Source organism: Phoenix dactylifera, chromosome 4, assembly GCF_051530095.1.
Source record: "Phoenix dactylifera cultivar Ajwa chromosome 4, Ajwa_hap1_PhDact_Kaust_v1.1, whole genome shotgun sequence".
In the NCBI taxonomy this organism is placed as follows: Eukaryota; Viridiplantae; Streptophyta; class Magnoliopsida; order Arecales; family Arecaceae; genus Phoenix; species Phoenix dactylifera.
This window is the reverse complement of record NC_143193.1, coordinates 9,917,240-9,930,457: the sequence shown is the minus strand read 5'-3', so window position 1 is coordinate 9,930,457 and position 13,218 is coordinate 9,917,240. Positions and strand designations below refer to the sequence as shown.

The window sequence follows — 13,218 nt, the reverse complement described above, 5'->3', positions numbered from 1 at the left end:
CAGCACCCCAGCGCGTAGGTTGTGATTCGGATCCGTGGTAACGTCAGTCTACAATTCCTGTAAGAATTCCTACAACTGAGCACCTCTATTTATGCATGTATGGAATTTATCTTTGGATATATTTTTATCAGTATGTTGATATTAATTTTATGAGCTTGTATGACACATATGAGATGTGCATTTTGATTGCTATGAAAATATTGAAATAATTAAATTGGGAAGAATTAACATATTTTTGAGAAATTATGAAAATATGTGATGTGATTGGAATTTGATTAAACATGTAAAACTGGACATGTAGAATGGGTTGGACTAACCTTGTCATGAGATAGCCTCTACGAGCTTATGCGTAAGATAGTTGCCACGAGCTTATGCGTGGGATAGCCTCTACGAGCTTATGCGTAGGATAGCCTCCACGGGCTTACGCATGGGATAGCCTCTACGAGCTTATGCGTAGGATAGCCTCCACGGGCTCACGCATGGAATTGTTGCCACGAGCTTATGCGTGGGATTTGCGCAGTCTTGGACTGAGTCATGAACTTGGTTAGTCCAAAGCTAGAAGTGAAAAGTCTGAAAACTTGGGAATCAGAGTAATACGGAAATTGATCACATAATGTGAAAAAAGATTTATGTGTATGAAATGGTTACTTATATTTGCTATTTGTTGAGCCTTTGAAATGATGAAATGGCATTTATTTGATGTTTTGATCATTTTATTATTATTACTGTGTGTGGCTGTTGGGATTCTTACTGGGCTGGAAAAACTCATACTATACTTACTTTCTTTTTCAGAGAGACTGGATTTGTAGAGGCCATTGGGTGGGACGAGAAATAAGATCAGCATTGAGTCTGATTGCTGGATAGATAGAAGTTAATCTATCTTTTATTTATGGATATTTGAAATTATGTAATAAATCAGTACATTTTAGTTGGATTTGATTGAATTACATTAATCTTTGATTTTGGCATTATGTGAATATTGTACCTTTTAGGCCTTGCATGATCTTTATGGTATTGCTCTAGGGCTCATGCGGCCGGTCGCGTGCCGGACCCGGAAGTTGGGTTCGGGGCGTGACAGGTGGTGAGATATATTATGATCTCTATCACAATATTATTAAAAACTCTTTTTAATGGGTTGGAATAATTCCAACTCATCTCATCAGAAATCATTGACCATCAAGATAATCTCTGTGAGTCTCACCATCCACCAATGACGCCTACCAGCATGTAGTAGCAACCTAACAGAACGAAATAGATGAACCTTTAAGTGCGGTTATCGTATGATACGGTCATTCGATCATGGATTCCTACAAGATGGAGGTCATGGATAACTCGTCAAACCCCATCATCTGTCATATATCAAGATTTATTCGACTTTAGTTCGAAAGTGGAAAACTCCTTTTCCACTATACAAACTGCCCCGGTCGAGGTTTTTCGAACTCAGTCTCATAAATCACATAGAACAACTCCTTATCTATCAAGGTCGATAGATTCCATGTAGGTGCACACCCTACTCCTATAGTGAACCTACTGCAGCCAATCTGCACCACAAGGACCCATATGGCTAGAGATCATGTACATGTGCAGTTAAATTATAGCAACCTCACTATGAATAGCCGAAGCACCGCAGGTCAAAAGACCAGTCATACTACTGCAACATCAAGTAAGTCACTGACGAGTAGATAGACATTTAAGTGACTTCTTGCTTTGGACACGCTCAGTGTCCTTGTTCTCTAACAAGCACTTGCACTATCACTCCAGTGTTCCTACACTGTGGGCTCGAGACTTGTCCATCCAAAAGGATAGTGATCTGTGCACTAATCTCATCGGATCAATCACCGTTCTCGTGATGATCCGTCAATCAGGAGCATTCAGGAATTAATCACTAATGACACATGGCTCAAATTTCAACTCTTGAGAATATACATCATCATTTTATTAATTTCTTGGACGATTCATAGACACACACACTATGAATGAAAAAGATGCCTATCATTATTCAATAATAATAAAGTCAAGTACAAAATTATGTCCCAGAATAAATTATGTGGCAGCAAGATTGGCTTCTAGGGCATACATCTAATAATCTCCCACTTGCATTAAAACCAATCAGCCATATATCTAAGCCCCATCTTATCAAGATAGGCTTCAGTCTTCTGCTGACTAAGCTGCTTAGTGAATGGGTTCGCCATATTGTCCGTGGAGTTTACTCTCTGCACCTCGACATATTTCTTCTCAAAGTAGTCGCGTATGAAGTGAAAGCACCGCTCCGCTCTATGTGCTTGGATTTCTGATGAGACCTAGGCTCCTTAGCAAGAGTTATAGCGCCATCGTTATCGTAGTAGAGTGTTATGGCATCTGATGATATTACATCTAACTCTGCAATAAACTTCTTGAACCAGAAGGCTTCCTTTGTAACTTCAGAGGCGGCGATATACTCAGCTTCCATAGTAGAATCAGCAATGATCGGTTGTTTGAAACTCTTCCAATTTACCAAACCACCATTGCACAAGAATATATATCCTGATGTAGACTTTTTATCATCAATATCAGTCATAAAGTCTGAATCTGTGTATTATTCTATCTTTAACTCTGATCCTCCTCCAAAGACCAAGAACATATCCTTAGTTCTTCTTTAGTACTTAAAAATGTTCTTTATAGCTCTCCAATGCTCCTCGTCTAGATTCGATTGATATCTGCTCGTGACACTCACAGCAAGAACTATATCAGGTCGTGTACATAACATTGCATACATGAGGCTCCCTATAGCCGAAGCATAAAGGATCTTGCTCATGCTGAATCTCTTCAGATGTGTTGGGGCACATCTTCTTAGAGAGATGTATTCTATGTCTAAGGGGTAGAAGTCCTCTTTTAGAGTTTTCTTCCTGAAATCATTGAAAACTCTTTCTTCCTGAAATCCTACTCTCGTTTCTCTCTCTCTCTCTCTCTCTCTCTCTCTCTCACCCCACCATTCCTAAGAACACTAGGGCATGCAGTCATTATTGAAGAAGAGCCAAATTCCGCTTGGCTCTTGTCCTCCTTCACCATTAAATTAAGGTCCAACGCCTCTTGCAGTATAGGGGATACCCTAGGTGCTGTGGTTTGAGGCGCTCATCTCCCACAAGAGCTACATCAGATGGATGTGAAAATATCTTTCTTGAATGATGATCTTGAGGAAATGGTGTACATGGACATGTCTGAAAGATTATCATCTAAGGATAATCATCTAGTTTGCAAATTAAGAAAATTCATATATGGACTTAAACAAGCCTCCCGCCAATGGTATATTAAGTTTCACAATATTGTTACTTCATATGGTTTTACGGAGAACATTGTTGATCAGTGTATATACCTTAAGGTGAGTGGGAGTAAATATATTTTTTTAGCCCTATATGCGGATGATATTTTGATTGCAACCAATGATTTGGGTTTGCTATGTGAAACTAAAGATTTTCTTTCTAAACACTTTGAGATGAAGGGTTTGGGTGAAGCTTCATATGTCATTGGCATAGAGATTCGTAGAGATAGATTCCGAAGGATATTGGGATTGTCTCAAAAGGCCTACATCGAAAGAGTTTTAGAAAGATATAATATAAAGTTTTGTTCACCTACAGTAGCACCCATTGTCAAAGGAGACAAATTCAATTTGAGATAATTACCACAAAACAATTTGGAATTGGAGCATATGAAAAGCATACCTTATGCTTCTGCAGTTGGTAGCTTGATGTATGCTCAAGTATATATTCGTCCAGACATTGGATTTGCAGTAGAAATGTTGGGGAGATACCAAAGCAATCCAGGACAAGAACATTGGAAAGCTGCCAAGAAGGTGATGCCACTACAAGAATAATGGTCATTAGCGACGCTTTTTTTGGCCTTTAACGATGCTTTTAAGCGTCGCTAAAAACCATCCCGACGCTTTCGTAAGCGTCGGCAAAGCGTCGCCTATGCTACAGTGGAGAAAATGTTTTCCGACGCATTAAAAAGCGCCGAAGGCTTTCCCGACACTTTTTAGCGACGCTTTAAAGCGTCGCTAGATGTAATGTAACGACGCTTTAAAGCGTCGGTATCTAACGACGCTTTAAAGCGTCGTTAATTGATTTCTGGTCGACATTTTAGCGACGCTTTAAAGCGTCGCTAATTGAAATTTTAGCGACGCTTTAAAGCGTCGCTAATTTATTTCTGGTCGAAATTGTAACGACGCTTTAAAGCGTCGTTAGAATATTAATTTTTTTAAAAAAATAATTTTTAAAATTTCTAAACCCTGTTTACAAAATCTAAGTGCCAGCTTGGGACTTGGGAGTGGTAGAGCTGACTGTGGCTCTCCATCATGTGTTCGATACCCCTGAAGACGATCATTTTGGATGTTGGTCACCAGGTCAGGAGAAAAAAAATCAAAAATAGAATTGCTCGTGCCTTTTTTTCCATATCAAAGCATTTGGATTTTGATCTTGTGGATTAGAGAATGGTTTTGAGGTTGAATTGACTGAATTGCAGGCCTACCCACATAAGATTTTGACTGGAAGGAGGGGAAGGATGCATACTATCAGGCAGACCTCAGGGCTTGCAGGGTTCCCCAAAAGGGTTCTCCGCTGGCCTTGGGATGCTGTAGCTCAGCTTGGCCATACCAGGAGTTCGTTCAGGCTCAGCTTGACTTGGCTTATGACAATTTGAATGAGCTGGTTTTCATAGCTTTCCTGTGCTCAGAAATAACTTGTTAAGCTGGAAAGAACTCCAGCTCTGCTCATTTATAAATTCAGCCCTAACTGCAGCTTGAATTCAACTAGTTGAACAAGCCTGATCCATGCTTGAGCAATTTATGAAGAGCTTAGTTCATTTGTAGCACAATCAAACATTCCAAATATCCTTTAGTTGTTTATTAGCTCTTCTACTTCAGTAGCCATAAACCATTGTTCAATATCCGGATGCTGTAAAGTCCTAATTCCAGAAGGCAACACAGAAACATTAGTATCATCCAATAAGAAAAAGGAAAGCAATGAAAGTCTTGGTCATGTTGATGTCCTCCCAAAGAATGGTTCATTTGCCTTAACAAACATAAAGCTAGCGACAACATTATATACTCTTCAACCTTCATAATTCCATTTTAAATGAAAGATTATCAATATATCAGCTGTTCTTATCGCTGTTCCTATCTTCCAGCACATCAATAGAATTTGATCATAGTAACTTGACTCCAAAAGCCTACATCTTCAATGGTCCTCCTTATACCATCGACCAGGCAAATCCTCCACAAAATCAATTCTGAAAACACTTCTGCATTTCCAAAGTAAAAGCCTCTAGAATATTTATTCATGGAAACTGCAAAAACCTGTCCTCAAAAATAAGGATACAGATTTCAAAAGTACAGGAACTACAAAACGCATTCAAGTGCCTGGCTATGCAGATCAGATATGTAATATATTTAAAAGCAACAGATACAAGAACAGTGCATAGTACTCGACAACCACATTTTAAAGAGCACCTGCAGTTCAAGAAAGCCAAGGTATCTAAAATAACATTAGAGTATAGAACCCTATCACATCTCCCAATATATGGAAAACAAGCAAAGGCCATTTATGTAATCACATGAGAATAATAGGACAAGGCGTACCCTCAATTTTTGTTTCTCAAATTCTGATACAATAAAGCTTGAAATATCAGAAGACACAACATAGCCAGGACCATTTGCATATGGTGGATAATCTTCTTCAGGCCATTCCTGAAAAGGGAGCACCAAATTTCTAAACCCTGTTTACAAAATCAAAGCCACACAACTAAGCGAGATATACACAAAATCAAACATATTTATCTAAACATTCATATTGTCAAATTACATTCATACTATCAATTTACGTTTACAATGTACTTCAAAAAGCATAAAAAAATACATATAAACTCTAAAATAAATGCTTCAGGGGTCGCTAGCATCACCATCTCTACGTGCAGATGAACCATCAGGAACCTGTAATAAAAAAACTAAAGCAGTTAAGAATACGAAAATTATTAAACTCTTTAAGAAAAATATGATACTTATGCAAAATGTTCAAGTAGATGTAGTAATTTACCTGAGGAGGGACAAACTGATGCAACAAAGATGTAATCTGATTAATCTGAGCCCTCAAAGATTGCATCTCTGTCTGGTGGCTCTGCTTCAACTCTTTTATCTCTGCCTTCAGATCATTAACCTCTGCAGTGCTACTACTCTGTCTAGCATCTTGAGTATATCTACCCACTGCAGACAACTGAGTGGGGGTAACTCCAACGCCATAACCCCTCACTCTACCATAACGCTCCGAGCCCATCAACTCGGTAAACACCTGAGCTTCGACACCTCTGGTGTTGCCGATTGAAGATGACTCTCCGACACGCTCTGAAATAAGGGATGTAGCTCTGTCCTATATCTCTCAAAAACAATCAAATTAATTTTTGAAAAATTAATATATATAAAAAATCATTGCGGAAATTATTAATAAATACATACAACTATATCTCTCGACTCCTCTCGGACAAAGCTGCCATCTCGGTGGGTGTGAGTCATCTTATAGAACTCCATCTCACCAGGTTTCCTCCCATGGTCTTCCATCTACAACAAAAAGTATATTGGAAGAGTTTCATCTTATAGAACTATATCATGATACATGCTATATGATACAAGAGTTTCAAAAAGTTTCAAAAAAACTTACGAATTCAGCTCTGAGCCTCGCATAACTCTTCGAGCCTGAAGTGTGAGGAATTGTCTGAGATGCTCGTGCGGCTCGACCAATGTCAGAATATGTCTACCACGAAAAAATTAAACATTGTAATATATTAAATATATTAAACATTATATAAGGTATTGAGAGAGAATACACAACCTGTCCTCTCTCGGAAAATCAATAGTGAACAAGCTCCCTCCACTGATGATGGTATACATCAGGAGGACAAACACGAGCAACCTCCTCCTCTGTCATACCCTCGCGCTTCCAGTCGGCCTTCAACTTCGACTTATATTCTTTCCATTTGCGGTTGAGGGACTTTAGCACCCAATCATGGCTCTCTGGAGGGAGCACAAACTTTTTCTACACCAAAACAAAAGAATGTTATAATAATATTAAATCAAAAAATTACCTCTACTCAAATGCGGTGATCAAAAGAATGTAATGGTATGATCAAATGCGGTGATCTCATCACCTCTACTCACATCACCCTTAATCTTAGGATGATCAACAAATAACTGAACACCCCCCTCATGGTTTCACGCATGTCTCTTTCCTTCACAACAATACCTATCATCGAGGCAAAAAATACCATCATGCCCCACACTACGGAAATATATACTAACGTAAGCTAGGTCAATGCAACAAAATCACTTGATAGTTTATCTGCTAATGTAAAAGGTACAATAAGCCAAATATTAGAGCTAAAACCAAAGGCCTTCAACAAAGGAAAATCATAAAAAGATATGAAATACTAATACAAATTTAGATGTATGAAATTCGTTAGAGAACATAGAAGAAATATATGCTTGCCTGGTTGATAGCACAATCTGTTTGCAAATACTCCCTTCGAATTCCTCCAAGACCCAAATCTATGCTTTTACGATCAACACAACTACATAAAACAAGAAGAAAAACAAGCAAGAAGTCATATCCCTTGACCAGAAACTACATAAAACTGTTTTGGTACTGCCTAGATTCAGCAGTTTTGGCCAGAAATAATCAGTTCTGCCATTCTGGTCTTGGTGGATTTGACATTTCTTTGGCAGACAGCAGTTTCTTTAAAGTTACTAAGCTCGATTGGAACCATAGGGTTCTCCTACATTTCTTCAACTGAGTTTGCAAATGATCAATGGTCTTCTTTTGAACATCCAAGAAGCCAAAATCATCACTTTTTTTTAGGTTCTGTTTGATGCCTCCCAGGTTCTGCCACCATTGGGAGGTTTACATAGTTCTTCCATACCTAGAGTGATAGCAGTGCATTCTTCCACACCTAGAGTGATAGCAGTGCATTCATTTTATTCGTGTAGAAGTGATTCTTCCCTCCACTAGCAACCATTACATTCACCATGCCAAGTTTGGTTCTCCCCGATTCCTTCCTATCTTGTTTCTGATTATTAAAGAGTGATATATTTGGCATGTTTAATATAACACTTCCTCTGGCAATATACATATATATTATCAGTGTGTGTGGCTGACCGTATCTCAAGTTACGATCGATTTGGCCAGAGGATAAGTTACTGCAATTGGATGGCTTAGGATAGGTTCAATCACGACCTTCACAGGCTTACGGAAAACCAAACAGAGAGTCTACTCTAACTGGTACATCCTGCAGCCAATTAAATTTGACCGGACACACAATAATCCAGAGAATGTCATGGTGTTTTCTACATAAGGCATTTTAATCCAGAGAATAATCCCTCCCTCTAGCCATTCAGAAACTAGCAAAATCTTATAAGACTTTTCTACCTGATCCATCCAAAGGATGCACACTCCAGGCCGCCTCATAGAATGGGGAATCAATTATTGGGGCAATACACTTCTGAATTGAGTCAATAGCTAGAACTCTGAGTACCATAGGTCTTACCTATTGGGGCAATACCTATGTTAGAACTCAAGATCTACAAGGGAAAAAGAAAAATGAACAAAGAAACCCTAGATCTATGATAGGCGATCATTACCTTCTTTCTGAGGCCCCTCAAAAGGAGACGTCTCCTTCCGAGTCACCGTAAACATCACCATTTTCTCCTTCTTTCTGTCGAGATTGCGATCAAGATCGACAGAGCGGGCGAGAGGTGTGGTGACGAGAAGCGAGCACGGATTTAAAGATCCAGAACATCTAGAATTTAAAGATCGAAGCAAGAGAAGAAGATCCCAAACCTGGCCTTGTCCCTGTCCTTGCCGGCTCCAAACTTCAAACGCCGCGTGATGCCTATTTGCGGCGGAGGAGGCGGGAGATATCCACAGAGAGGAGGCCAACGGAGAGGGGGAGGAGGGGAAGGAGATGCGGCGGAGGATCGCTCGAAGGAGGGGAATGGCTGAGATCGGCGGAGGGAGGGGGGAGTCGGTCGGCGTGAGCTAGCTAGGGATAAGGTTTAAGGCTGCGGAGAGAGAGGGTCGATCGGGTTTTGTCGTGGGAGATATGAAGTCCGACGACGCTTATAAGCGTCGTCGCATCCGTCCCTTATGCCGACGCTTATAAGCGTCGGTGATTCCATCAAAAGCGTCGGCGGAAGATTTTTTACCGACGCTTTCCCAAAGCGTCGGCATCTACTGTTGCAAGAAAAAAAATTGCCGACGCTTTTATCTAGCGTCGGCAATTTAGAGTCGGCAAACACCTTTTTTGTTGTAGTGTGCGGTATTTACAAGGAACCAAGAACTTCGAGCTTACTTATAGACATACAGATTTATTAGAGATTGTCGGATATTCAGATTCAGATTTTGCTGGATGTTCAGATACAAAGAAGTCTACTTCAAGATATGTTTTTCTCTTGGCTAGAGGAGCTATATCTTGGAGAAGCATCAAGCAATCTATAACTACTTTATCAACCATAGAAGCAGAATTTGTTGTATGCTATGAAGCGACTTCATAGGCTATATGGCTACGGAATTTCATAGCAGGACTAAGGATCGTTGATTTTATATTAAGGCCAATAAAAATTTATTGTGATAATATGGCTGCAGTTTTTTTCTCTAAGAATAATAAAAGTAGCAGCCATAATAAGCACATAAATATAAAGTATTTGGTTGTAAGAGATAAAATGAAATCTGGAGATGTGTTTATTGAGCATATTAGTACTGAGCTGATGATTGCTGATCCCATGACTAAAGCATTGCCGGCTAAAGTTTATATTGATCTTGTGGATCATATGGGACTTATTAGCTCATTTGATATATGATTTATTTTTCTCACTTTGTATTCACATTTTGTGAACAATGCTTACAGCTTTGATTAATAAAACATGACTATGGTTGTGCACATAAAGTTTATCTTTTGTCATATATGATATCTTTTGATATATAAAGAAAGGACCCTAATGAACTATTATTTAGTCATTCAATAAGATATAGATATATCTTATAAAGTATACATCAATATATCCTACATTGTAATACATGGAAGGAAATGTCTTCATAATAAGATATAACCGCTATAATTCATATAATGGTATTTATTGATTAAGTTACATGATTGGATAAATTTAATTTATGGCCATACTATGGTTTTATCACCATTATGTCATGGGCCAAGCGGGAGAATGTTAGCATGCCTCCTAATTCTAGGAGACTTGATGTGGCCCACTTGATCAAGCTTATCCCTCAGCAAGATAAACCTCGTTTAAATGGTGATTAAATCCAATCAAGAAAGAGGTTATATGGAGTTTATCTTATCTGGTAGTTTCTGTGATGGATGGAAATAATTAGAGATAAATCTTATGGATAAGCATACGAGTCCCTAACCTAGCAGTATAAATAAGCCTGTGGATCCATCACCTAAGGCACTCAAGTCCTGTATAGGTTTAGAAGATTCGGGCCTCCTCTCTCTCTCTCTCTCGTGGAAGTTCTTCTCTTCTTCCTTTTTCTGGTGTGACAACTACATGCTTGAGCAACATGGGCGGAGGTCAGTAAAAATTATTTTATATATTTGTTATTCCGCTGTGCATACTCTACCCAACATTAAACACCTACCTTCTCATAGAATCAACCACGTTGTAATTGTTAGTAGAACTTAAAAGAAAATTCCTTGCATCGGCCTAAGCTTTATTGCAGGGACACTCCATTCATCTATTAAATACACCTTTCTTGAACTTTTCTATATCCATAAAATTGAAATCAAAAGACTCGGAATGGGCCATATTGGACTGAAGTCGGCAAGCCCAACTGACTTCAGCCTTCGACCCAAAGCAGGATTGGATGAATGAAAAAGAGGATCACGATCGTGATCCTCTGCGTCTTCTCCTCCTCTTTGGTTAAGCAGATAAGCCACATCAACTGTGGCTTCTGTGGATTCTGCGGACCATTCGAATGGCCGCCGGCCGTTGGGTCGTACTCATCCGCCGCAAGGATTGCGAGCGGGTGCGACGACATCAAGCTTATTCTCCCATCTGAAATCCTTTAAATCCCCCTCATCTTTTACGATTGATCCACCATCAAGTATCTCATCCTTCTTCCTCACCTCAAGCGGCCATCGTGCTACCGAATCTGAGCTCTACCATCCCAAAATTCTCTCCATTTCTCTCTAGATCCCCGACGACCCTGTTTTTCTTCTTCTCAACTGTTTCGAGCGCCGCCGCCACTACACCGCCGTATCAAGCTATTCTCGGCTGAGATTCACCATCTCTACCATGCCAGTGCTCCCCTTCCTCCTATTCCTCTATTCCAAGCTAACCGAGCCTCTATTCCTCTGTTCCTAGACAAATCAAGCTCGTTTCTTTGTTCTGAGCCAAATCCTTGGCTTCTCCCTTGTTACTGGTCACCATAGCCACTGTCGGCTGCTGTCGGCTGTTGCCGGACCTTCTTCCCGCTTCTCTCTTCCTTCTCGTTCTCTTCTCTTCCCTTCCATTCTATATTCTTCTTCCTCTTCTAATCCTCCATTTCCTTTCATTTATTTAGCTATGGATTAATTCACAAATCCTCTTTTCTCTCTCCTGACTCATGGGCCATACATGATGATTAATCCAGAATGCCCCATGCCATCGACAAACCAAACCCAGATCCTTGACTGAACCCGAGCTAAGATTCTCTCTCCTCTTCCTCTTTTTCTCTCTAGACAGGCTTAGGGATCCTAGTGTAAGATTTGCTTTTCATATTGCTTAGATCCAAGTTGACTCTAGTGTGGAGGCCCTGAACTGCCCTAGTATCCAGGCAGTAGACCAGCCCATTATTTCAGTCCCGGCTAGATATTTTTAAAATTTGGCCACTATTGATCTTCACCTGACTAGTTGAATTCTCCTTACCCAGATCGACCTGGGCAGTTGAGCACTGCACCTAACCGACCTAATTTGGGGGCATGAGATTGTTTTCCAGTAGTGTTTAAATTTTTGACTTTACTTGGATTCTAAAATGATGATGAAATTAATAATATTTTAATGATATTAAAATAGATGAATCTAACCCACCTACCTGAAATAAGATTTTGAAGCAAAAAGAGGTAAGTCATTTAATATTTTAAAGTGTGTTTTCCAAATTTTTGTAAAATAATAATTACTTTATTGAATATGATTGTTATATTTGTTTTATACTTGGTCAAATGGCTCGAGCATATTTTTGTTATAATAGTAAATTTTTTAAAAAAATATATTATGTGTTATGTTATAAAATTTGAAAAATATGACTGGGTAAAAATTGTTTTATATGTATATATTCTTAACATGGCTATGATTTGGCCTCGCCAATAGGGATTACTCGCTGGCCGTACCAACTTGTAATATGAGAAATTGGTTTCAACACCGAATCACTGATGATTAAATAGTAGTATTTGGACACTGAACAACCGGTGGTTAAGAATAGTAGTAATTGGCGCTTTGTGTATTCTGACCCATGATACTGGATTATGTGACCACAGTTTGATGTTGGATTTCTAGTATCAGTTTATAAAAATAATAGTAAACTTAAAAAAAGAGAGAGATATATATATATTATTCGAAAATTGATTTATTTTTCAGTCAATATCTTGATCTTCAACTAATTATTTGGAATGCTTAAACCCCACTTTGGAGTGTTATGTTACTTATTGGGCTAGTATAGCTCATTATTATACTTTCTTTAATTTTTTTCAGATCTAAATGCATGATTGCTTGGGACTTGAGGGAGTGTGCTAGATCTTCTGAAAATACTTTTAGTTATAAAAGTTTTAGTCAGACTATTTTGACTAGTTAGAATATTTTACTTGATTTAAGTAAATAGTTAGCATATATTGACTTATGTTACTTTGAAACTATTGTAAGAATTTTTTAAATAAGTTTTTAACTAAATAAATTTTTAAAAATTATTATTATTTTGATATGATTTTGTAGTTTTGCATGCTTCTATAATCCCCCCCCCCCCCCCTAAAAAAAAAAAAAAGAAAAAAAAAGAAACAGAAAAAGAAAAAGAAAGAAAGAGGGAGAAAACAAAAAAACAAACTCTCGCCTCCCTGAGATCAGATGCTGCATAGCGTTTCTTAATCAGACCCTAGGACCAGCTCGTCCTATTGGATCGGGGTTGTATCTTTCAGGCGAAGGAAGGTCAATCCTTCCTTCGT

At 38.8% G+C, this 13,218-nt stretch overlaps 1 long non-coding RNA gene across 1 annotated transcript; it reads right to left on the bottom strand.

Moving 5' to 3' along the window:
• Nucleotides 1–6,361: 6,361 nt before the first annotated feature.
• LOC103708155 (uncharacterized) lies at nt 6,362–7,081 on the bottom strand. The gene is made up of 3 exons (XR_016400412.1): nt 6,684–7,081; nt 6,482–6,583; nt 6,362–6,395 (listed from the first exon to the last, which is right to left on the bottom strand). It is a non-coding gene; the product is annotated as an uncharacterized LOC103708155 (long non-coding RNA).
• Nucleotides 7,082–13,218: the final 6,137 nt, after the last annotated feature.